This window comes from Anser cygnoides, chromosome 9 (assembly GCF_040182565.1).
Source record: "Anser cygnoides isolate HZ-2024a breed goose chromosome 9, Taihu_goose_T2T_genome, whole genome shotgun sequence".
Taxonomy (NCBI): domain Eukaryota; kingdom Metazoa; phylum Chordata; class Aves; order Anseriformes; family Anatidae; genus Anser; species Anser cygnoides.
The window spans coordinates 15,029,783-15,054,734 of NC_089881.1; the positions used below are offsets into that span (position 1 = coordinate 15,029,783).

Below are 24,952 nucleotides of genomic sequence, written 5' to 3' on the forward strand. Positions count from 1 at the left end.
CCTCAGGAAGCAGTTCAGTAAATCTACGTGCTTTCCTTACTCTAAGTCACAGGGCGGGACCTATTCCAAAAATACTTTGAAGTTTAGGCTGCAGAACAGAAGAAACAACAGCTTGTGGAGAGAAAAATGTCATCTATTTAGCAGAATAAGGTACCAGAGCTAATTCCTAGCACTGACATGAAAATAGCAGCTCTTTTCATTTGTGACCGTTCCGTCAGAAACACTTGGCTACTTGTAGCAGTGGAGATTGAGCAGCCAAACCTAAACGTCAATTTTCCTGACAGTAGGCTTTAAAATTCCCCCTTCTCTCCTTCCCCCAAAAGATCTCCCACAGGGAGCAATTACACTGCCATCTAGCCCCTGAGCTCATGTAAGGTGGATTGCTCTCTGTGACTAAATAAGCCCATAAAAATGTGAAAAGCCACCAATAATTGGACAGCTCTAGGTAACGACCTTTTTCGCACCCACAATGGGAAAACATTACTTTATTTTCAATTCATGCAAGTAATCAAACCAAAACTATGACCCAGCAATATCTGAAGATAAAAGTATTCAGCTGATCTGGATAAAAACTTCCTCTGTTTCTGGTAAGGATGAAAGCACACCTCCCTGTCTTTGTCGTTAGCTATCTGAATAAAGTTTGGGGCTGTAGTTTGGATGCGAACGTGCAATTTGAGATTAACAATGCATTTATATATCCTATTACACATCCCACATGCATTTAGCCTCTGAACGTGATGGCGTCCTTAATTTTCTGTTACATCTCATTGTTAGGCTGTTTAAATTCATTTGAAAAAGTCATTAGCTTTACATTAAGGATTGCTGTGGCATCTGGCAGATGATCTATAGATGCAAATTGTGTTCGTGTGGAGTCCCATCACCACCGCTCATAGACTGAGAAGCATTATTTAAGAAAAGGACCAAGCTAATGGTATTTGACACACAAATACACGCCCATGATCATCAATGAATCACACAGCGCATTATCCGTGCTAATGTTCATAAGACCCCCATGGAGTAAGTAAGTAGGATTGCTGAGGCTGCCAAGATGGGGAAATGAGGCTTAGATACTTTAGAAAAGAAATTGGGCTACAAATAAATAGTACATCGGAACACACGAACAAAAAGGAGATTAACTCAAGTCTCTATTTCTCCTCTGCCTCTTGAAACACAAAGCCATCCTGCTCACCCCATCTATCTGGTAACTGAAGTGACATGGAAGTGTGTGTGGGGGTGTCAAACATTTAGGATCCTCCAATGTTTTAGCTCCATTCCATCACCCAACCAGCAAGGCTTTTCAAAATACAACTAACAGCCACCCTGGCCGAGGCCAACAGATCTAATTACCCTCCTTCTCCCGGCAGTAAGTCAGGAACCAACTCTGATGGAAAAAGTGTTTCTGACAAGAAGACTATCAGCAGCACTGGACTGATGAGCCTTGTCATCTCCATCCATTACTGCTTTGATCAGGAAACAAAATCTCCATCCTTCAAGCCCACAGGCATACAGAGTGAAAAGATGCAGATGATGGCTGGCAAGAAAACATGCGGTTTTGCATTACGGACTGTTTTATACATATTTCTTTATTTTTTATGAGCACTAGGAAAGCAATTCCTGAGTATTCCGTTCAACCACACTTTTTGTTTGATAAAATAGTTTAAGTCAGCAGAGCAAAAATTACAGGGGAAAATGAGAGGGTTTAAATACTCCATATTGCAGAGAACAATAAAAAAAATGTTTTAAGTTTCCAGTTTTTACAAAACATAATGGACCATGTCTGCTCCTGAGAACAGCTTAAACACACTGCACCCCACAAGATGTTTTACTTAATCATCCATGTTAAGAGTCTTTTTGCTTCAATAAGGCTTGCAGACACATTTTGCATTAATGCTTGATTTTACCTTCAGTTTGAGAAAGACACAACAGGCGTCTTTTAGACTAATGACGCTTGTGCTAACAGTATCACTGTCCCATACACCCAACACAGCTGAAACACGCTTTCCTTTTTAGAAATATTGTCTTTGTCCCGGAGCTTTGTTGTGCAACCCATCTTTAATGACTGGACTGTGTTTCAGCAAAGAGCAACCCCTAGGTTTTCACTGCTACAGAATTACTTGTGCAACAATTCACACTGGGACAGGGTTTTCCCAACAAGAAAGCCAGCAAGATACAAGAACTTGGAGTAAAGATCAGATCACAGGGACTTATACACTGCCATGATGTAGGAAACTTGTTTTCTGTAAAACTCCTCTCAGTTTGTTCCATCAGCTGGGCCTGAGATTCTTAGGAGTTAAGGTGGATTTCCAAGAAATGTCAGGTCTTGATATAAAGCTCCAGACGAACTGTACTTGTTCACCAAAATAAACAGGAGATAACACCACTCACCTGGACTTTCAGAATTAGTTTCTGCAAAGGAAACCAGCATCCTCATTTTCACTAACGCATAACGCAAGCAGTGAGCTCCTTACGCACTAAAACTTCAGCTTAGTGAGTCTGCAAATATTACTAACCTCACCTAATCTGTCTGAAGATTGAGAGCAGCTCTGCACCTCATCAGAGACCAGTCCTTAAGCCTCTGCTTGAAATTTTAGAGTGCTACAGCTTGGCCTGGAAGCCATGAGCTCAGCAGATCATTCCGGAAAGGTTGCAAGGCTCTAACCCCAGCTTGACATCAGTAGAGGAAACTTGAAAAAGAAGTCAAAGCAAGAGCATTTAGGTGGTCAAACACCTAAAGCAGACCTCCATGCTTGAAAACAGGTGCAATTAAGAGTGATTGTCAGCATTTGGACCTGGCAGAGTTGTCACAAAGATAATATGAAGTCCCATTTGGATTCAGTTCAGCCATGTGGGTTCTTGGGCCAAAGTTACCTAAACCAGATTGCCAAGGGGAACCAGCCCAGGATGAATATTCCCTCTTGACTAACAAGGAGGGATAACAGATACAAGACCTGATGGAAAGCCATCAATAGCCGGAGGCCTTCTCTTCCCTTAGTGATCCAAACATAACAGTGCAAACCTTGGCACCGTGTCAGCATCAGACTGCGCAAAGCACAGTGGGGCTGGTGAGCAAACTCCTAATGACTTCTGGAGAAAGGCAAGAGGAGTTACACAAGCAATAAGTGATGTTATAAAAATGCAGACACCGTCTTGGTATCAGGACAAACAAAAACACAGAGGACTGGGAAGTAGCTGAGGTAATGAAGGCTTTTTAATCAGTGGCTGAGGGGGGCAATTTATGAGCCTGGCACTAAACCTTATTTGCTGACCATTTGTTGATGGGATTCAAATCCAAACACCTTGAGTATACAGGGCATACTGCTACCCTTAGAGCTTAACACTGCAGCGTGTTGCATTAACCCTATCACTACCTGCTGTATATCCTACAAACAACTGTTACCAGCAATTACAGAACTCAAGCAAACATCTGAATTCACATTCTGGATACATAAACTGCAAAACCAAGCAATTATTTATAGAGAAGAAGAGGGCAAAACCAATACTTTCGCTTTTTTTTCCCCTTAGAATCATGTTTTAATAGGTCACACTCACATCATCCTAATCTCTAAAGAACGTTGTGCAGGACTGACAAGTACCCGTTTCATACTGAAAACACTGTACCCAGTTAGTGCACGGAACATCACCTAGTAGGAAGGACACCCTTTTAACTGTTACTTTTGTAAAGATTTTGTGTTGAGTATTGTTCTTGCTATGAGGCAGAAATAGTTTGCTCCAGCAGCTATTCTGCTGCTGTTCTGTGCCCAAGGAAAGAGAGGACAAGAAACACAACAAGAGCAGATATCCACGAGCGCATTCTTATAACATTGGAACGTGGAAAAAGTCTGCTCAGTTTTCATCCTTCCACCCCAACTCCTCTGCCTCTTGGTTGTGACTACAGATCTGAGTCTTGCAGAGGGCAAACCTTGCAGAGCAGCCCCTGGTTTAACAGCAAAGCAGATTATAGGAGGCACAGAAAAAGAATAGAATAGTTCAGTTGGAAAGGACATCCAAAGATCAAACCCAACTGCTTGACCTCTTCAGGGCTAAGCGAAAGTTAAGGCACATTACTGATGGCATTGTCCAAATGCCTCCTGAACACTGACAGGCCTGGGGCATCAGTCACCTTACCAGGAAGCCTTTTCCAATGTTTGACCACACTCATGGGAAAGAATTTTTTCCCCCAATGTCCAGTCAGTCTGACTTAGGCAACTTTGTGCTATCCCTGTGCATTCTGAAAAGGCTGGATAAGGTTGGTTTGTGTATTTAGGGGATTTCTGACAAAGGTAATTTCCAACAAGGTTACTTCTGTAATTCACTATTGCAAAATACAGGCAAAAGTAAAGTTCTTGGAGGTCCAAGATCTTCAAGATATTTTAACTTTTTTTTTTTTTTTTAAAATCACTGAAGTAGGGGAAAGAGGGTGTTTCAGCCCTGAACTAAAATATTGACTTACACCTGGTGGCTCAGCAACTGGTATTTATGACTCAGAGTGCAACACCAACACACAGTTTGGAGAGAGATATTTTCATCGCTTCTTCCTTTGCTCTCAGCTTTGCAGAGATTTCATGCACTCTGAGTTTGCCAATTACCTTCCTGAGCTGGGACAGTGTGATTTGTTTTTAATGCATGTACAGCGAGTTTTAATAGCCTGTTTTGTTTTTTTTGCATTTGCAATTTCATAGGGACAGAGTCGGGGACAAATATACAGGGAAGACTAAGAGGGCACATAGCCTTGATGAGCACCACAAAGGTTTCCTGGAGCTTCGTCACACCCCAGCCTGTAACATATCCCACTCCAAAATGGCTCCTAATAGCCCAGCTATCACCGCTGACTTCAGCCTGCAGTCTTTTTGCTTCTGGCATCTGTTAATCTGTTATGCAGTTCTCATGCTGTGAGTTTTGCCCTTCCAAAGAGTGGAAACGATGCTGAGGGGTGATACAAATACGCTGCAATGCAGAAACCTGTAAATTGCAGGTTGGATTGGGGAAGATATTATTGCAAGTGTTTAGGGGATGAGTGTGCCAAGTCAGTCCAGGAAAAGATGTCTTGACAGAAGGCTATGAATGTAGGATGAGGATTCAGTATGAACCAGGAGGTGTGAGGGCAGCTCTCATGAGACACAGGCTGCTAATTTTATAGTTTGCAGCCTCGGATTTAGGATTTGTGAAGAAGTCAAATAGCCTCTCATCTATAATTCAATCCTCTTTCATTTTGTTCTGGATTCCTAAAGCCCCAATTTTCCCAAAAGATGTGTCCTGCCCGAGGTCATAGGTACCAATAAATTGAAAATGTCACCATTTTGTCATATTTGTCACTTTTGGCAGCAGCAAACTCAAAATAGGAAAAGCAAGTGAATGGATAAGGTGCACAACCAGCCAGAGACCACAGCATGCACTGAGGCTGGCTGGGATGATGAGTACCACTGAGTGAAATGCCAATTCCCAGAGTCATTGAAACTAGTCAGGGTCAGATAGCATAGAAACTCTTAAACACACCATAAAAATACAAGAGACTGATTTCATTATATGAAAACACTATACTGATTTCATTAATATGCCAAAGGTGGAGAAGAGGTAGTGGTAAACCAGATCAGTCTGCATTCTCTGGATTGCGTGGTACAGATGGAAAAGGGAAGACTCTGGTGTGGAAAAAACAGAAAGTGAAATACTTGAGGGAATACATGTGAAACTTACTTGTAAATGGGCTGCTGGAACAGCCCAGGCAGGATAAGCTTCAGTTTCAGCTGAAGCGTGAAAGTCAATAATCTTCTCTGTAACCTTTCTAAACTCTGCTTTTCTATCACTTATACTGAGGCTGAAGAGAATTAATCTATTCAAGGTATAAGTAAGGATGCAAATATCATATACAGCAGAGGGCTCCTTCAAAGAGAACTAGTTACTCAACAGCCTGTCACATGCTCAGCACTAGTAATATTTAATGTGTCATTTATCTTACCGAGAAATTCACAAAAAGCAGGAACAATGCAGTTACCATTACCCTTCCAAAGAAAATGAGGGAGGTGGAAGGTGAAAGATGGTCCAAATTACTCTTTTCCCCTTTAAAATATTAGCCTGTAAGGTCTCTTAAAATGGATTTCTCATATGTATTGTATTTCTATAAACCACTTTATAGCTATATGCACCGTACATTAAAAATAAAATTGGGAATACGTCTTCCTAAAAGCTCTTTCTAAAAACGCCATACTTACCTGTGCTGTCTTTGTCCTTTACATTTCTTTGCTAGTAGAAGACGTGCCCGAGCAGAGCAAGTCATCTCATTCTCAGAGGGCTGTGTCTAGTTTCTAGTTGTGTAATTACTTTGGGTAAGTTGTTTTATCCAAAATGAAGAAGTCTGTTGCAGTCCACGGAGGGTGTCTTTCCATCTGGGCATCAATTAATAGATACTCCAGGCTAAGACTTGCAGTTACTGGACTGCTCTAATTTTTACTTGACAGTAATGAGACTGTCAGAATAATTCTTATCTCAGTAGGAATAATCTCTCTTGATCAGCACTACACAAGAGGGAAGACTGTCACTCACCAAGCCTCTCTCCTAGAATGGCCAAACTGCCAGTGATAAAATCAAACAGAAAAAGCCATTAAGGCCAGGTAGCATTGCCCCTGTCAGTGGAGGGCTCTTTCTTACTAAATGGTTTCCAAGATTTTATTAATTTTTTTGGCTGCCCATGACACCAGACATTTCGAGTTCTTCTTGAGAAAGGCTACTTCAGACAGGAGTTTTCCAGGAAGCTAAAAGGGCTGTCAGACCCTCTCTCTCTCTCTCAGTAAATGAATGCTCTGCTATTTAAGACATTCAGGTTGAGCTTAGGAAAGCATCATTGTTAGTTACATGCTCAGATTTATTCCGCAACAGAAAAGCCCAGTTTAATATCCATAAAAAAAAAAAGAGGGTATGGTTTATAGACAGAAAGAATATTATTAGAACTGAACCCAAATCTCTTGGGTCAAGAAGTGATGAAATTGGGATTTACTTTTCCAGTGCATTAGAATATTGTGCAGATAAGCTCTTTCACCCTTTGTGGAACACTCAGGTATCGTGGTGAAGGGACCTACAAAAGTTTGAGTTGTGCTTGCCTGTTTTATGCTTATTGCAAATTGTTAATTTTAAATAAAGTAGATTTACGATAAGCAACGACCAAAGATGGAAAGATCACTGTTGCAGGACAGCACATGCACCCACAAAGCTAGCTGCCTCGGCAATAAAAGGGAAGAGAAAGCCACCTCCGACAGGGTCTTTCTTAGAAAGACATTTATGGCTGGACACCAGAGTATCTGAAACTGCCAACACAATGCGCCATCAACTCATATCAAGGCTCCAAAGGTTAAGCTACTGTTTCTTCTACCATGAAGACAGACATTGCATGTTACAAAGAAATCAAATAAGCAGGCGTATGACTGGTAATAAATGGAATCAATTATTTCAGGACTTCTGGGCAGGAATTGGGGAAGAAACAGCAGGGATAAGTGGACTACTATTGAAAAAAGGCTTTGCACAAGATGGACTGGTGGCAAATAGCCCAGTTTTAGTGGGCTAAGCTATGATATCTATAGATAAATTAAAAATGCAACTGCATGTACCACCAGACTTACAAATTAACAACATCAATCATATAAGTGACAGAGTCCATTGCTTTTTTGTTGACAAGTATGAAAATTCTGCGCACAACCATGTTCTTTGAGCCAGCGATTTTAAAAGATCAATACTACAAATGAAACAAAAATAGGGTTTTCCTCCTCACCTGAGGAATCCACATTTACCACTAATAACTCTGATAAATGTGTGCATATACGTAGAAAGTAGAGGATGTCACATGTGACATACTGACCTAGAAGACTATGACCATGACTGCTTCATTATACTTCTCTGCAGTGCAACAAAACTAAAGAGGCAGTGGAGAAACGTTCCTGAAGTCCAAAACATGTCAAGAAATAAGCAATTACTTTTTATCTGTCTAAACACACGAAAACAGAGTATGGGAGTGCCAGGGCTGGAGCACTGCTGGCTTGAATCTAGCTTCCCTCCAACCCCTCCGAGCTCAAGTATGAAATCTATGCATAAATTATTTTTGACATTTAGAGCCTAATTATCATGGATGAACTTGATGGGAGCCTGTAGCAACTGCATCTGGATTTGGGATGGACTGGAAAGCAAAAAGCATTTCTGTGCCCAGTGCAGTGTACCTCAGCCCAGCAATGCTGGGGTGCATGCAGCATATGGAGGGTGAAGATTGTTTTTGTAGGGTCTATACCCAGTTCTCCACTCTGTAACACTAATATAATTGCCAATGCTATACCTATGCCACCCAACAGACAAAGAGCTCAAGGTAACAAGTAAATTTAAAAGGTAACTGCCACGTGACTTCAATTGCTCTGCCACTTTCTTTCTGCTTGTTGGTAAATTGCTCATCTGGCAATTCTTGATGGGGTTTTGGCTGATTCAGTTTGCTCTGCTGAAAAGACGAAATAAAACAAGAAGAGATGGAAAACAATGAAAAACACTTCCCCCAGTTTCTCATCTGACAACTTTCACCCTGTTTCACCGAGTACATTATAGACGTTGACACATATTAATTGCACCGCGTACAGGACAACACAAAGCAATTAAGGCTTCTCGTGTACTTCATGGCTGCTCTCCACACTGTTTCCAGGGGGAGTTATGATAAGAAGTCTCATGACTAGTACGAAACCAACTGCAGTCATCGCTGAATTCATATTTCTCCATGTCTGCCTAACACCCTGCTCAGTGCCAGCTGGTCTTTCTCTTATAGGCAATCTGGCAGCCTGGAACAGCAGATCTAATTTCTACAGATATGGCATGCGACCAAAGTTACCCACGTCTGGCAGAACCGGAGAGCTGAAGGAAACCAGAAAGCGTTTGATAACCTACCAGCACAAGGAAGGATTTCCAGTCCTGGTTTCTGGCTTTGAACAAATAATTTGATCTCTCTCAAACCTGGAATAACCATGCATCTGTCTCCCATGCTGTCTCCCGCTCTTCACTTCTCGGTGTCCTTTAGTTACTGGACCTATTTCCGTATCCACCATGCATCCCAGCCTGCCCTCTACCAGTGTGTTTAAGTGCACACATCACTGCTGCATCTCTGTAAAATTTGCTAGAAGTACATGCAGTATCTAACACAACCTCCTAAGCTTCACACAGGCTTACAGCATTAGTGGAATGCAAATAATACAGCAGCATTCTTAAGATGAAAGATATATTTGTGAGTTAAAGCATAAAAACCACAGGGAGTGCTGAGCTCTTCTCAGATCTCCAGATCTGGAGCTCTCATCTCTACAGACAATTTGATTTTATTAAAGACAATTAATACGGGCACTAAATCACAGCTTTGGGCTGTAACTTGCTTTCAGCAAAATCCCCCACCGGAATCAATTCCAGACTGCAGGAATGACCTTGCTCTCCTGACTAATCTTATCATTGTTGATGTTTGGTTTTCCAAACCTCTTCCCCCAGGCCTACTGTCAGCCTGTTGGTCTTTGCTACCTCCTACCCCTCCCTAACAGCCTGGCACTGGGACTGAAGGGTCAAAGGGTCCAGCCACAGGCAAAAGGGGAGGCCAATTGACCAGCTGAGGGGGCTCACGCCATTCATTATGCCAAGGCCAGCAATGACCAGGCTCCGCTTTTAGCCGTGGCAGTGTCTGTGTGGTGCTGCCCAAGCTCCTTCTGACTGCACTGCTCTGGTGGTTGCAGATACTCAGTGCACGACACGGGGAGGGTGAAGTGAGGCGTTCCTCACCACTGAGATATCAGCATCGCTGCGTGTGTAGGTGTGTTCTTTACTTAGTATCCTATCTCTGTAGAAAACAAGTTACCGTGGCACTGGGATTACAACTTGGCAGGCCTCACCGATTAGAAGAGGGAACCAAACTCTTGGGGTCCTTTTCTACAGCAATGTATTGCAATTCTGGAAGCTGTAAAGTTCTGAGCGTTAAAAGCCAGACCCAGAAATACACCTTTTTGTCTCAGGTTTTGATGCTGTGCTTTGCTGCAAGTTAATTGGCAAATCATTTTATTTGCATATCTCACTGGGCTTTTAGAATTCTCTGCACAAAATTTGATTTAGAAAGGAAAGCCTGAGAACCTTTTAAGCTGAGCAGTTGGCAGACACATAGGAGGGTATATAATGTATGCCTATACCATAAAGACATACAGCAGTAGTGGGTGGACTGTATATTTCCCTATGCACTTATTTCTATTTTATGGTATTTTAAAATAGGAAATACCATTTAAAGGAACTGATTGCCTCAGGCTGGCAAGAATTTACAAGGCTCGCTTGAAATGGTTTTGCTTAACACCAGAAAAAAGTATCATGCAGTTGAAAGTGAAAGTTTCAGTCACTCCAGTCCTGGTGACCTCTTCAAGGTATTAAGATGCTATCAGCAGACAGGTCTCTTAAAAAGATAAATCTTGGCTTTCCACAGCAGCAGAATAGCATTTGTTTTCATGTCAGGGGTAATGGCATTTCAGAGGGACATATTGATTTCATACAGATTTCAGAGAAAATAACAGCTGGCCAAATACATCAGCGATATCAGAACACCCAAGCACAACTGAGTGATCCTCATAGCTGTGCCTTGGGTCTGGGGACAGAAGGCACCCTGGATCTGAGGGCCAGAGAGCACTGAGCTGCACCCATGTGGTGTGAAACCAGGAGTGCTTTTGGATAGTCTCTGAGGACCACCTGAGCACAGAGCCCTGACGCTTACAGCAGGGCTGCAAGCAAACAGCTCCATTTCGTCCTCCACCCAGGCAGCTCCTCTACTTCACAAAGAACAAAAAGGCACGTTTTACCCCTGGGAACACGTGTCAAATAAATGCTTTCCTGAAGGTGGACTAACAGTTCTAGGAATGCAAAGTCATCCAGCTGGGAAGGCAGAGACTGAGGTCTTCCATCTGTTCTCCTGAGGCTTGGGGAATCTTTAAGAAGAAAAATAGAAGCGTCACATCTCCAGGCCAGAGAACAAGCCACTAAGGTAACCACAGACAGAAGGAAAACCCATTAATTTGAGTCTTGAACAATAGTCTAAGCTTCGATTCATAAACACCTGAGTTCTGTATTAAAAGGAAACCAACCTCAAACTCAAAAACCACACTACGAGCCTCCAGGGTTTGGAGGGGCAGGCCATAACCGCTTGTTTTCAATACCTGGTGAAGCCAGGTATCTCCCTACCTCACCAGAAAATCGTGGGTACTGAGCAGTAGCTGCTGTGGCAGAACAGCAGATCTACCATTGAGGAAAAAAATCATCCCCATCTGCATACACATACAGGGTGGCTGTGTGATATTAAAACAGATGGGTCTTCCAAGCGCGACTGCTTCTTTTGGGGATAATAATGCCATTAATAGCATCCAAGGAGGCACAGCTCGCCAGAACTGAGGGCTCCACTTCAGGATGAAACAGACTTCAGACAGAAACAACCCCAACCGTATTCATAATGTCTCCCCCTGTTCTGGCATCCTCCCCTTCCCAATTCAATTTTATTAACAAATATAATGACTGGGCAAATATTGAAATTAGATACTCAAACAAGCTGGCAAACTGTTCCTGAAAACATCTTAATCTTCTGGAAAAGCTCGTCATTTCTAAAGCAGTTGGTGACAGTCTTTTAGAAATTGGTACAATCACTGACTTAAGGGGGTTTTAGTACTTTTCTTTGTTGATTTGGAATCAGAAGTAGAATCACTGAGGTTTTTAACATGACATGCATTTATTTTTAATAAAATGGTCTAAAACAGAACAAAAAGACTAAAGTGTTTATTAATGCTTTTTTTTTTTTTTTAAAAAAAACAACTCCATTTGCAATCATGGCAGAGCATGCAGGGCTTCGCTACGTTCCTAATGAAGTCCCCAGCTGGGAGCCCTGTGCCTTGCTTTGGAGGAGGCTTGGCTGGTAAAAGGTATAAATAAAATTTGCAACCCTTCAGCTGAAAACAAACTTTTGCGGCCCAATTTGATGAGATCACATTACCAATAATACATTCTCATTCACACGTTTACCAAACCTATTGAATTCCACAGAATTATTGCAGAAAGAAGCCCTTTATTTTAAGGGAGAACAGTTCGGGCCTTGGCTGTAGGAGTGTTTTGCTGAGCTCAGGTAGGAGTAAGCCCAAGGGAAAAAAGCATCTCAGGGTTTAGCTGTTGGCCTGAACCATGTATCGTACAGGTCTGAAAGCATTTGCAAAGTCACAGGAGTACCCAGGGACTTTCTCCGGGGGCAAGAAGGGTGAGGACTTCACTTTCCAGGCACTGGGTACAGGAACCATCTCCATCACATCCCTACCCCCGGTCTCAAACAGGAACCAGTCCCCTTCACCCAAGCAAATTTAAAGCCTTTTGTCAGCATCAAGAAGAAATGTCAGCTCTCACCGATAACAATGCAATTTCCAGTTAAGACCTCACCAATCCCATTGGACAGCTTCACATGGGCATGTTTGAGACTGATTTAAAGTAGGTGCAATCTGAAAATAAACACGCTGCTGGCCTTTCAGCTCCTGATCTCCTGCAGGACAGAGGTGGCATAAGGAGAGCAATTGCTATGACCCACGCTTCCCTTACCACTCTTATCTCCCACACTTGAAACGTATCTTCTAGTGACAGAGAAGAGAGCAGAGCTGGCTCAAAATAATGGTGTTTTTAAAGTCTCTGTGTGTGTTGGGGGGAAGGGAGTGAAAGGAAAAAAGGAATGGCAATGTTTTTTTCTTGTCATTCATTATAAAGAACATCTGACAAGATTTTAATGAAAGAATCTGATTTTTGAAGCAAAAATAGAAGACCAACTTCCAAAGTTATCTGAAAGCAAATGTGATAGTTTAAGAAGTAAATAGCATCCCTCACAGAATTTGCATTCTGTATTCAGCCTTGGACTAACCACACAGTGCAGGGCCCCTGGCACCCCAAAAGAGCTCCCAAGCTTCACCGCAAGCCAAATGGCCCCAAAGATAGCAGATCTGTTTCACATTACACTCATGGAAACAAAACACAAGTCCCACTGAAATAAAGCACTTTTAAAGATGAACAAAGACAGCCCTGAGGCTTCACCCCTCTTTCTGCATCATGTGCACCCTAGGAGAGCCTCAGAGTGCTCTGGTACCTGGCTGCTCTGGTACTGCTGCACGTCAGTACTGAAGTCATACTGTAAGAGAGGCTATGTAGAGGAACCAATTTAGGATGAGAACCAATATGATTTAGCTTTAAATTATGGAGCTAAGATGTTCTCCACCTGTCAAAGAGAAAAAGTATTTCCAGCTTATTAAATAGTCCACAGCTGCTGATCTATATATTACACTAAAAGGCCCAACTTTTTATGAGTGGTGACTGAAAAGGGTGAAGAACCACCTGGTTACAAACAAACGACTTCCCTAAAGTGGTAGGTTTATGTTAACTGGCATTTTGCAGAGGAAAGAGGAGGATGCCTAGGGCAAGGAGCTGCAGTTCATTTCTGCTTTTCTGAATTACTGTTAGTAGGACTGAGATTGGACCCAGGAGCCTGACTGTTGATCAGGCTTCACCATGCTTAGCAGTGTGTGAACACAAAATAAAATTGCATTCTCCTAAGAGTCATTTTCATGCTTTTAAATAAAGTCACTAAAGTCATAGCTGGATTCCTCTGAATCTCATTTATAAATCAAAATAATTATTTTAGCAAGTGATGACAGGTAATAAGTGGCACGCTTTTTTGTCTTTTCCATGGCAGGCTGAGCCACTTCCCCTGGTTGCAGGATGATTGCCCCATCACTCCACCCCACACTCACATTTCCCCCCTCACTCTTCCCTCTTCCCACACCCAGAGCTGGGAATTTATTCAGCTGAGTGCTGGACGAAAAACTCACAGACAAAGATTATGTTATCTACAGAGCAGCAAAGGCTGTCCTTACTGTTTAAGCACCAGTAGAAATCATATTTGCCAGTCTTTACAGATATGGCCTACATATCTGCTTGCACACACTTCACAGCAAGACATCCCACGGCTGAATATGTAATTCTCACATTCAAAACCACCCAAGAAGGAGGGAACTGATTGAATCACTTTGGGGGCTAGCACCAGAGATCTGCACCTTGCTGGTTTCATTACCTTGGAGAACAGCACAGCAGATTCATAAGTCACATTTGAATCACTATTAGACACATCCAAACCCTGGGTGTATAACCAAAATCTTGGATGGGAGTCTGTTTTATCCCATTTTTAAATCTCCTGTGTTTCTGGGATAACAAGGACTGAAATCATGGATCTCAAATGAGAGTGGGCTTCATCATCTGAACCACCAGCAGGGGCTGAGTTAGAGGGACGGTCTAGCCCCAGGAAAGAGAGAGGAGCCCAAATCCTGCATACCAGCATCCAAACCTGAGGACAGAGCTTCCTTGGCACTTAAACCCAGCCTATATTTTAGGACTCCAACACAATATATATCACAATCCCACCAGCTGACCACAGATCTACTAAAGCTGTGCTGTTGTAGGGACTGTGCTCTGGCTGATGATGGAATAAGGCACCCGATGCCGTCTGCTTTCACTCTTTTAACAATATACAATACTATTATTTTTTCCCTGTTCCCGTCTTTTATATCCTGGAGGGACATTAAGTGCAACACATTCCTGTCTGTCACTGGCAGAGAAACAGACTTCAGATTAATCTCAGTATCCAAGAAGTGATGCCACTGGTCACAACAGCTCTGCAAAGGGGTTGCGGTGGGATATGGGAAGGAGAAAGCACCAGCAGCACAGACACTTGGCATAAAAGAGAGACCTCCTCACAACTTGTGAACAGGCTAGAAAAGAAGGTGGTTCCCCACCAGGAATACAGACAGGTTGGTTAGGATGGCTGAGTTAGAAACAGTCTTCTAAGGAGTTTAGAGCTGAATTTTGCTCGCATGCGCAGCATCAAGGATTGAGCTACAGTTATTTCTCCAGATTTCTAGAACTTATTTAAAAGTTTTTAAAAAAAAACAACATTAAAAACAACATTAAAAAAACAAAAACAAACAAGGGCAGAGAAAACAGGTGCGAGGCATGAACAGGAAACAGCACTTTTCCAGTGGGGGTGAAGGCTCACATCCCTGAGCAGTCCAAGTTTCCACATCCCTAACTCTTGACCCATCTCACCCCTCAGCAGATGGTGCCTGAGACTTTCCTCTCCTGCTGCCTGCATCAGAAAGCAGGCACAGGAGGCAGATAGCCTCAAAATGCTATTTTAAAAGCGTTAGTGTTATGGATAACATAATGCCTGGAAGATGTGTTCTCCTCTTGCTCTGGAGCTACTTGTTTCCAGTAAAGCTCTGCCACAGATGCTTGCCTGTGCTGCTGGCTGCTGCTTGCACCGCTTACAAAAAGACAGAAATCCAGTTTCAGCTGCCTGTGTGCTGGTCTAGGAGGAAGGAGCGATGCTGACGAGCTCAGCGGCCATCCTATACAAACCCAGTCATCCCTCCGCCTGCCCAGCTCCCCGGGGAAGCCGGTTGCAATTCCTTACAATAACCAGAGGCAGGATATTTCCCCAACTTGTTCCCCCGCTCCCCGTGCAAGACAACGGGGAAAGCAAACAAGATTTAAGGCAGCCATCTCCGCAGCTCAGGGGAATCATTCCAAAGATTAAATCAGCGCTCTGCCATCAGCTGAGCTTAGCACATTGCAGCTGGCGCAGTCATTTAACTCCGTGGCTGCCACAGCCCGAGCTGTGGGATGACAGGCAAACCCCCGCCAGCCACCGCCCACCTCGGCTGGCTGGCAAAACGCAGTGCAAAGAGGTAAGAGAAAAAAGCAAGGCAACGCAGGGCTGGGCTGGCAACGGGGCACCGAGTCCCTGCAAGTGCTGGGGCTCTGCAGGGCTGGCTGAGCGCACGGGTGGGCAAACAGCGGGAGGCTCCCTGCCCGCTGCTGCAGGGTGCAGGTGGACTCTGGAGGCTGAAGCTTATGCCAACGGCCAGGCCAGGGAAACCCACCCAGGAAGAGGTGAGCAGGCGGTGAGCAGGCTCACAGCTCAGGTGGGAGGCTGTGCAGGCGCAGCAGAGTGCAGCTGATAGGAGAGAGCACTGCGGTTTAACCAGAATAATTCACCGCCACAGGAGTAACAATCACCAGTTATGAATGCTATTATGCTGCAAAAGCAGAGTTCAGATCTTTGCAGTTTTAGCAGCAAAATCTAGGGCGCCTGGGGGTTTTGCATAATTTTTATTTTTTGCTTAACTTCACCCCTCCCGTAGCCAAAGGTGTGTGCAAAACCTCACATAGGCTTTCCTCTCACTGATGTACTCATAGGTTTGGATGTTTATGCAAAAAATTTCTTGCAAGTTCAGGAAGTTTGGTCTCAAACTGGTTGCTTTTTTTTTTTTTCTTTTTTCCCCAGTCTGAAAAATGATGTAGCAGCCATGGTCATTTTTCATGTACATTTCTTCCCTACACACATACAAACAAGCCCTTATATAAGGTAATGTACTTCTTTACGGCTCATTTCCTTTACTTTCCAAAAAAGTAAAGAAATCTGCTTTACAATAAGGTTTCCCTCCATCCTCTTAAAAAAAAAAAAAGTGTTTTTGTTTTAAGTAAGTATGAACTCATTTATTTTCTTTAATGGTGGGCACTTATTTTTCTTTTCAAGACAGGGCCATCCACAGAAATTGCATCTTCTACTGAGATTGTAAATGCATCTAGATAGAGAAGCAAGGTAGCTCTCCTGGAAAATAATAATATTATAATAAAATATATATACACAAGCAAGGGCAATAGACTGCCAACTGACTTGGAGCATCCACGGACATAAAATCCAAACAAGAAGCATCAAAGAAAGGACAGAAATAATATGCTAGACTGGCCCTGGTGTTGAAGATTATGGTGCCATCTCCCTGTTTTAATGCAGGTTCCTTACAACCTTGGGGAAGTCACCCATGTTAGTGGCACATGGAGTCTTGCTTGGTGAGGAGGACAAAAAAAAAGAAAGGCTGCAATGTCTCCTCCTACTTTAGGATTCAAAAAGCAAAGTATTTGCAAGGGAGGGCTTGATTTTGCCTTCACGGCAGAGAAATGGATGAGATGGCACTGGGAGGGATTCCCACAAAGCATCTCTTGTTGCTTTGCAGCTGAGAGCTGTTAGCAGCTCTGCTTTGACTGCAGATCAATGGATGAAAGGGTTAATGTTTGCGAAGATCATAACACTCAATTTTGGGAATTAAAAGCAATTACAAGATTTAGATGGGAAATGATATAAGCTACCTGAAGCCATGAGACTACTTAACTTAGATGAATAAAATAACCTTTGGACCAACTCAAGTTCAAACCATCCCTCATATAAACACTCCATTAAACGTGTATGTTAAAGAGAAGAATTTCCCTGGGATGCTTGCTCTGGAGCCAGCCTGGAGCCCACAGCTCTACACACGAGGGCCAGAAGAAGCTGGGTCACTGGTCTAAGAGCTGCGTCCCTGCTCTAAGCTGGCCCACCAGCTTGCATTTCCGTCTCATCCCGGCATGTGCTGCAGCATTCCGCCCAGCACATGTGGGCAGACCCCTAAGCAGCTTTCCATAGCATCGTGTGCCCTGCAGGGACAAAGCCCAGCCAGCACGGGGAGAAGCACGCCTCTGTGCACAAGGGCTCCCACATCAACGGGACGCATCGTGCTCCATGTCACTACTGGGCGTCACTTGTCCTTGTCCCAGCCACAGCACTGACGGAGCTCCAAACCCAGCATGCGGCACAGCATCTTCAAGGCAATTAACTTCTCCTCGCTGGGCTGCGCGGCCCCTCAATCACTCAGGCAAGCAACTAAAGCGAGCAGGAGAGTAGTATCGGTGCAGAAAAAATATGGCTGTCTGGAAACAGCCACTTAGGCTGATTTTATTATGTGGATAAAGAAGAGATCTGGTTAGTAATAAGTCTATTAAAACGTTCTGGAGGAAAAAAAAAACACAAATGCATCAATCTTCAGAGGACATCTGCTCTACAGATTAAGCACTGGTTTGGGACTGCAGAGACTCTGATCCCACCCCCAGCAGCTACCAGGGTCCTGGACAACCTTGGCTCGGTGACCTCACATCTCTGCAGCTTGCCTCCCCTGTGTTCAGGCTGCAGGAGGCTATAGGTGAAAAATCCATAGGGAAACACTTTCATGCTTCATTAGGTGCTTATTCAGAGCTTAAAGGCAACCTGTTGCCCCCAAGATAACAGTAACTTCTGACATACTTAAACAGCTCAAACAATATCGGGTTAAAAACCTCCTGAATGTTTTATTCAGATATCACACCTAGCTGTCCCCAAGTCACTTTTCTGGCATCAGTTGAATTACTCCCAGTTTACACAAGGGAAAAACATTTAAATGCTGCTACGCACAATTCAATACATCATCATGCAGATGACGACTTTCTTTCAACAAAACGAGGTTAAGGTTTCGGTGTGAACTATCCAGGAACCCTTCCACTTTAATAGGAGCTGAGGATGGTGGGCTCAGAGCCAACATTGCAGTTTTCAGAGCAGGTGTTCACTGTCTCCTTCCCCTGACTTCTCACTAGAAAGATTTCAAATCAATACTTGCAATGCATTTACCAACAGTCAGGTCCTATTTCATACATTAAAATAATAAAAAGAGCTCATAGCCCTTTCCTGCTGGAGTTTAATACTGCCTGGAAGAAATGCAAGTGGATGACATTTCCATTACCAGATCACTGACTGAATGCCTCTTGTACTTGCAGCACATGCTGCATTTGCAGGCACAACCTAATATTTTTTAAAAAATAATGTGTATATATATATACACACATATATATACACACACAAACTCCTTGAGACCTCCCTCCTTATGATCAGGAGCTAGGTGCTGATAAGATGACTGAATGCTCAGTGTTTCTTGAGCTCCAACTATAGAAACAAATCCTACAGGCAAGAGATAAATCACCCCACTTAACTCCTTGAAAGTTTGCTTAGCACAGAAAAGAGGGAAAACTACATGCATAAGGGAAATAGCTGTCAAAGGCTGATTAAAAAGCAATCTCAAATCTCTCTGAAGACTTAGGAAATAAAGTATCTCACTTGGCTTCAGTCATTTCATTATTTCTTTCTGAAAATAAACAAGCAATATTGCTTATCCTTTCCATCATCCCTTCTCTCCATAATGCAAATTGCACCTTGTCCTTCACGTTCAGTCCTCAGATGCAGAGATCAGCCCCAAGCTCCTGCTTCAGTGCAAACCCAGCCGTCAGCTCCAGGTGTTCCTGTACAAGGTCTCTCACCTCTCTCCTTCGAGCAAGGCAGTAAGGCTTTAGAGAGATGACAAGCAATGGAGCATCTAATGTGTCTTTACGTAAACTATTCTAATACTTGACTCATTAAGAGTCTGCACATTATTTCTAGCGTAGATTAACTACTGTCAGCTTACAGTCTTTTGACTAAAGAGCCTGGCCTGATCTTCTACCATCTTCAGTTCTCTCCTATACAGGAGTTCATAAACCATGACCCATCTCTAGGCTGCTCTTGAATGAGGAAGATACACTGAATGTCTTAAATCACTTTTGGAGATTCTTCAGCTTGGGATCACCTGAACACCATGTTTCTAGATGACTTTCAGCTTCTCAGTATCATTTTGAAATATGGACACCAGAAACAGCATCAGTCTTGCTGTGCCTCTCAGAGAGGCAACCTGGCTCAGCATTCCCAGGATCACACGTGCCCTTTCCCTCTACCACAGCCTCACACTAGAGGCACAACCTTACTCAATACCTCATCATAGCCTTAAAGAGATGTTCAGCGGTGCCAGTTTCCAAGGCATTAGCAAACATGACCCACACGCCATTTTCCCAAGCATGAAACCTTTCATTTGGCATCTCCCAAGCATGCTAGTTAGATGACTATGCTCCTCTAATAGTGGGAAATGGAATAGTAGCATTCAAACTGTCTTTTTTTTTTTTCCTTCCAAGGAATTGGGACTACTTTGACAGCAGTTTCAATCATTTATGATGTATGCTAAGTCATGAAGTCTTTTTTTTTGTTTGTTTCTTCCATGCTTCTGTGGAAGACTACAAAGTTTTGCTTAGTTTTTACCCTGGGGAATAATAAATAATCAGGAGGTGATGCACTCATTTGACACATCCCTTGGTTTGCATGCAGATTGGATATCGGCAGGAACAGCAGGCTTCCCCAGAACATATGTGCAAATATTCAAGAATAGCAAACAACAAGGATAAACATAGTTGGACCAAACAGCTTTGCTGAATAGAAGTGAATGTTTGCAAATGCTGCTTTGCAGTATTTGACCTGCACTAATGAGCTCTCTGTATTCAATAACCGGGTCTTTCAGGCAAAGAAACCTTTCTGATGAAGGGTGCACGCTCCTAGCATCCCCATGGGGCATGAAAAAGGGGTTCTGATGGAGCATCTGAGACACCACCGGGTTATTATAGGTGCATATAATTCCCCAAAGCAACCACCTTAAACATATATCCTTGGTGAGATCTGATATTCGCTAATTATTGTCATTCAAATGAATCCACTGAGCCTGAATGCTGTGTTCACATTAGAACTTGACATTGAACTATATGGTGTTTAGCTTTTATAATTTGTACCTTGTCTGACTACTATATAAATTAGCTATGTATCCCTAGGATGATCCACTGGACTCTGTGCCAGCTGAAGAACATTGGTAGTTTTGAGGGGGATACTTCCATATTTTCCAAAAGCAAGCAAGAAAACTGAATATTCAGATTCCACAAAAAAAAAAAAACATACAGCGAGCACTAGAATTTACTTCTACTAGAAGAATAATAGTATTTATCTGAAGGAGCACTGGCTCAGAATAGATGCTGCCAAGATGAACGATTAATGCATATTAATTGTGGTAACGTTTTCTATTTCCAAGTGTTTTTGAATGAAAAATTGGGGATTGCATTAAAAAATCCACTCTTCTCGTTCAAGTGCCTTTTAAATCTGTTTTTTCACCTTCTAAAAGGAAGAATTTGCATTTAAGGGACATTTTTAGGAAAACACATAGTTCAAACTGGAATCAGTTTCTGACTTTTCAATTGCCAATTTATCGCCATAAAAAAGGGGGTGGGGTGGGGAAGGAAATGGAAATGGGAAGGACACAATACAGGAAGAACAGTTTGCAGCCAGCTCTAGCATACTAATAAGCAGACGAAGCAACCCAGAAGGATTTCTCTTTGGTAACGTTGGTTTGAAGAACATTAACAACAGTTGCCAAGGAATGGAAGCAACATCTGGTAGAAGAAGTTTGGAACCAAGTTTCATTCATATTCAGCTTTCAGAAATGAAAAGATCAGTGCTGGTCAGAAAAGTGTTTTAGCTTGCCTTTTTTTTTTTTTTTTAAATCTGCATGTACATTTGCAATGGGGGAAGGTACTTTTTTAGTACAGAAAATAAAGACCAAATACCGAAAATTGACCACTTTCCCAAATAAATTCACCCTGAATGCAAACGCAAGCCCCAGTCCTCGTGTGTCCCACCAGCTGCTGGGTAACCCTGGCTACCTGAAGGAACAACCTGGACCAGTGCATCTCTGGTTTGCAAGGGCCATCCCTTCCAGAGCAGCCTCGAGCACCACAGCCCACCCCACACACACGTTGCTACTGCACAGGCCTCCCTGGAAGAGACCATTTACCCAGGCAGCACTCCAACAAGGAACCTGGGGGCATCCTCCTTTCCTGCCTTTCAAGAATCCTCTCCAAACTCAGACAGGACAAAACAGCCTCATTTATCCGTACGCGAGCTGCAATTTTTAATCTCAGCCTCTCCTCTTTGATTTTACTTCAACAAGTCTCTTTGCCATTAAGTGCTTCATCAGACAGCCGTAGAAAATGCTGTATAAAAACAACCTACACGCATCTTAGACCTCCTTCAATTTGTCAGCCTCCATTTTAGTTCGAGCTGTTGTTTCTTAACACCCTGCTGAGCTGCAGCTTGCTTAGCTGAGCAGGGGATTCCTCAGTTTTGCCTGGCTCTAAGTATTTGCGTGGCAGATACTGTTTCTTCCCTTGGAAGAAGCACTCGTTTCCTGACAGAGAAGAAAACAGAACAAGAAGTTTCCAGGGGAGCTAGGTGGTGAGTTTGCTCAATGCCCTCCTTTACCTCTGCAAACAAGCACAAGGTCAGAAAAGATATTGGTGTTTTAATTTAGGCATCAGCCCCTTCACTGAACAGAAGCTGGTACAGCTCTAAGGGTGATTTAGAGATAATTCTTGCTTAAATACATTCCTAGCATCTGAGACGAGATCCCACCATCATGACCCATCTAAACTCCCCCCCTTCTGTGGAGAGGGGGAACACTGGTGTAAAAACAAGTTACCAGCTCTGCCCAAAATACCTAATGTGGAGAGAAACACACTGGCGCATTTTGCTTCCACAGAGCAAACTTTGGCGGGGAGGAAGGCTGATGGTTGTCAGAAGAACCCAGATTTGTTTAATGCCCAATGTTCACCATTTCCTTCATAAAAATATTGCATTCCTAATGGCTTTTATTCTGATTCCATCTGTAAAATTCCCCTATTCATTCATTCACAGCGCAGCTGATGGGAATCCAACTGCCTGTATAGAGAGAGCAATAAAGATTCAGGCAAAGGAATAGTCACAACCGCAGGGATCAATCTCCATGAAGGATGCCAGGTGTCAGCATCCCAACAGCCTCGACAGGACTGCGGGAAGATGGTGTCCCCGCTCTCAGGGCTAAATTTAATCAAGATACAATGCACCATGCAAAGCCTGGCCAAGGATTATGTGTGTCTGAAACTTGGATTTACTTTGATATCAGTAGCAAGTGTTCCCTGTGCAAGGCACAAAAGCTGAAATTGCCCCAGATTTCATGTTTTATTTCCATTGAGACTCTTCACTGCTCTGCACAAACCAGAGTGTTACTTCCTCAGCACAACCTGGGAAGTAAACAGTTGATCAACATAAAGCAAGGTAGTGCCTTGCTTAATTAGCATAAATTGGGAAAACTTCCACTGAAATTGAACTGTAAGGTCCCCAGGCCTGAATTTCATATTTGGAGCAAAAAAAATTGTTCAAGTACAGAGCACACAGGGGACAGGAAGCATCAGGAGCTCTGCCACCTGAGTAACCTCTCCAAAATGCTGCAAGAAAAAGTGAACCAGAAGGAACAGAAAGCTGGTTTGAGGCTGGGAAAGTGAGTCAATGCCTACACAGAAGGTGAAGCAGCAGCAGCTGCCAGGTCAAGATGAGAGGGGATGGTTCGAAGCAGGAGAATAAGGTTAATACAAAGCTTAGCTCCAACATGTGCCCTAAATTTCTCTTTCTACTCGGTATTTCTCCATAATTATATGGCTAGATACAAGGCCTGCTGACAACAGAGGAACCTGGAATCAGGGACCCGAACATCTGCTAGTTCAGAGCAGGGAGTGCTACATCACTCAGTTAACTGCACCAAGAACACTTCACCCAGGGGGAAAATGAATGGGCACAGCTGAAAAAGAAGCTAATCAAGTTGGGATGGATGTGAGCTCTTTTTCACATTTGTATCAAGGAACATTGTCATTTTTTTTTCCTAGTTTTCCTTTCAACAACATCAACCAAACAATAAAGAGGACTAGGACTATTATGCACAAGTAGCATTCCTTGTGGAGCAGCAACAGCAGCTCTGGGAAGATAACGTAATCCATCAGAGAGGAAACAAGTGCTTTGTCCAAGCAAGGTCCAGTGCCAACACTTTGATTGTTCAACTGTATGTTTTTTAAATTAAGTTTTCAAAGAATGTAAGCGGAATATTTATTGCAAGCATTACTCAAAATATATTGCTTCTCAAAAACTAAGGTTTAATAATAAGCATCAATAAACAGTTTAAGTAAATATTTTTGGTTAAGACAGGGCCAAAACCAAAACGAAACCAGAGAAATAAGGAATTTTCTCTAAGGTTTTGTGCTTAATTCCATTTGAGTAGCTAACTCGCACTTTCAAAGGACTCCAGTTCTCTCCACAAAGTGACACTCGTTTTTTGTGCCCCCCTCCTACAGGAGCACGCCATACACCTGCCACAGGATTTAACACCCACGACCAAATTATGGATCATTTTATAATTGTAATGAGGCCCAGGCTAATCCTCTTACCCTACGCTGAGGTACATGATAACCTGTTACCTCTGTCTCTCCCTAAGACTGCACTCTGAGTATGTCGTAAGAATTAAATTTAACTCCCACTCCCCTCAGCCCGTGCCTTAGCTAGTGCATTGGCTTAAATTCACAGCTTTGCCAACCCTAAGTGGAATCACCAAGAAAGGGGAAAGGAAGAAAGAAATGAATAAGGATGAGAAAAGCCAATAACTCCCCCAATAAGCACCGCAGCTGAGCTAATGCTAGAAGTGTGCATTAAATGGGGAATATCAAACCAATAAGAGACTCCCTGCAGTGGAACATACACGAATCATTTGTAGTATCCTTAAAATCTTATGACCCTGACTTTAGCCAGGATTTATAAAGCAGGAATCAATACTGTTTCAAAGACTTCAGTCTCCCCAGGGTCTCCTCTTGCAAAGCCCCAAGGCACTGGGCCTCTCCCAAGCACATCAACAATCCTCATGCACCAAGGCACGGATTTCATGTCACTGCCAGCCCCCAGGCACAGCTCAACCCAGCAGGCACCGGAGTCACTCTCGGTGTGTTGGCCCCACAGCAGGTCAGGCAGTAGCTTCTCCACACACCCTTGCATACCTGTGGGCACATCAAAGTATTGAAGGAGAATCTAGATTCTAGAAGATTTTTATCCAGAAGACTTTAAACTGCATTTCACCCTGGTCAGAATAAGCCAGCTGAAACATTATTCTCCAAATACACGGGTTAGGACCTGAAGAAATTAGAAAAACACCCTCAGAAATACATTTTGTCTTGGATGGGTCCTGTTTTGATGTCTTCTTAAAAGGTATGAATACAAAAATTTGCTAATTTTTTATACTTAATGTTTTAAATCAAT

At 43.0% G+C, this 24,952-nt stretch overlaps 1 long non-coding RNA gene across 3 annotated transcripts in view; it reads right to left on the bottom strand.

Moving 5' to 3' along the window:
- The window catches only part of LOC106047603 (uncharacterized), a 138,946-nt gene that overhangs the window by 51,493 nt on the left and 62,501 nt on the right, over positions 1–24,952 (bottom strand). The window lies entirely within an intron of this gene.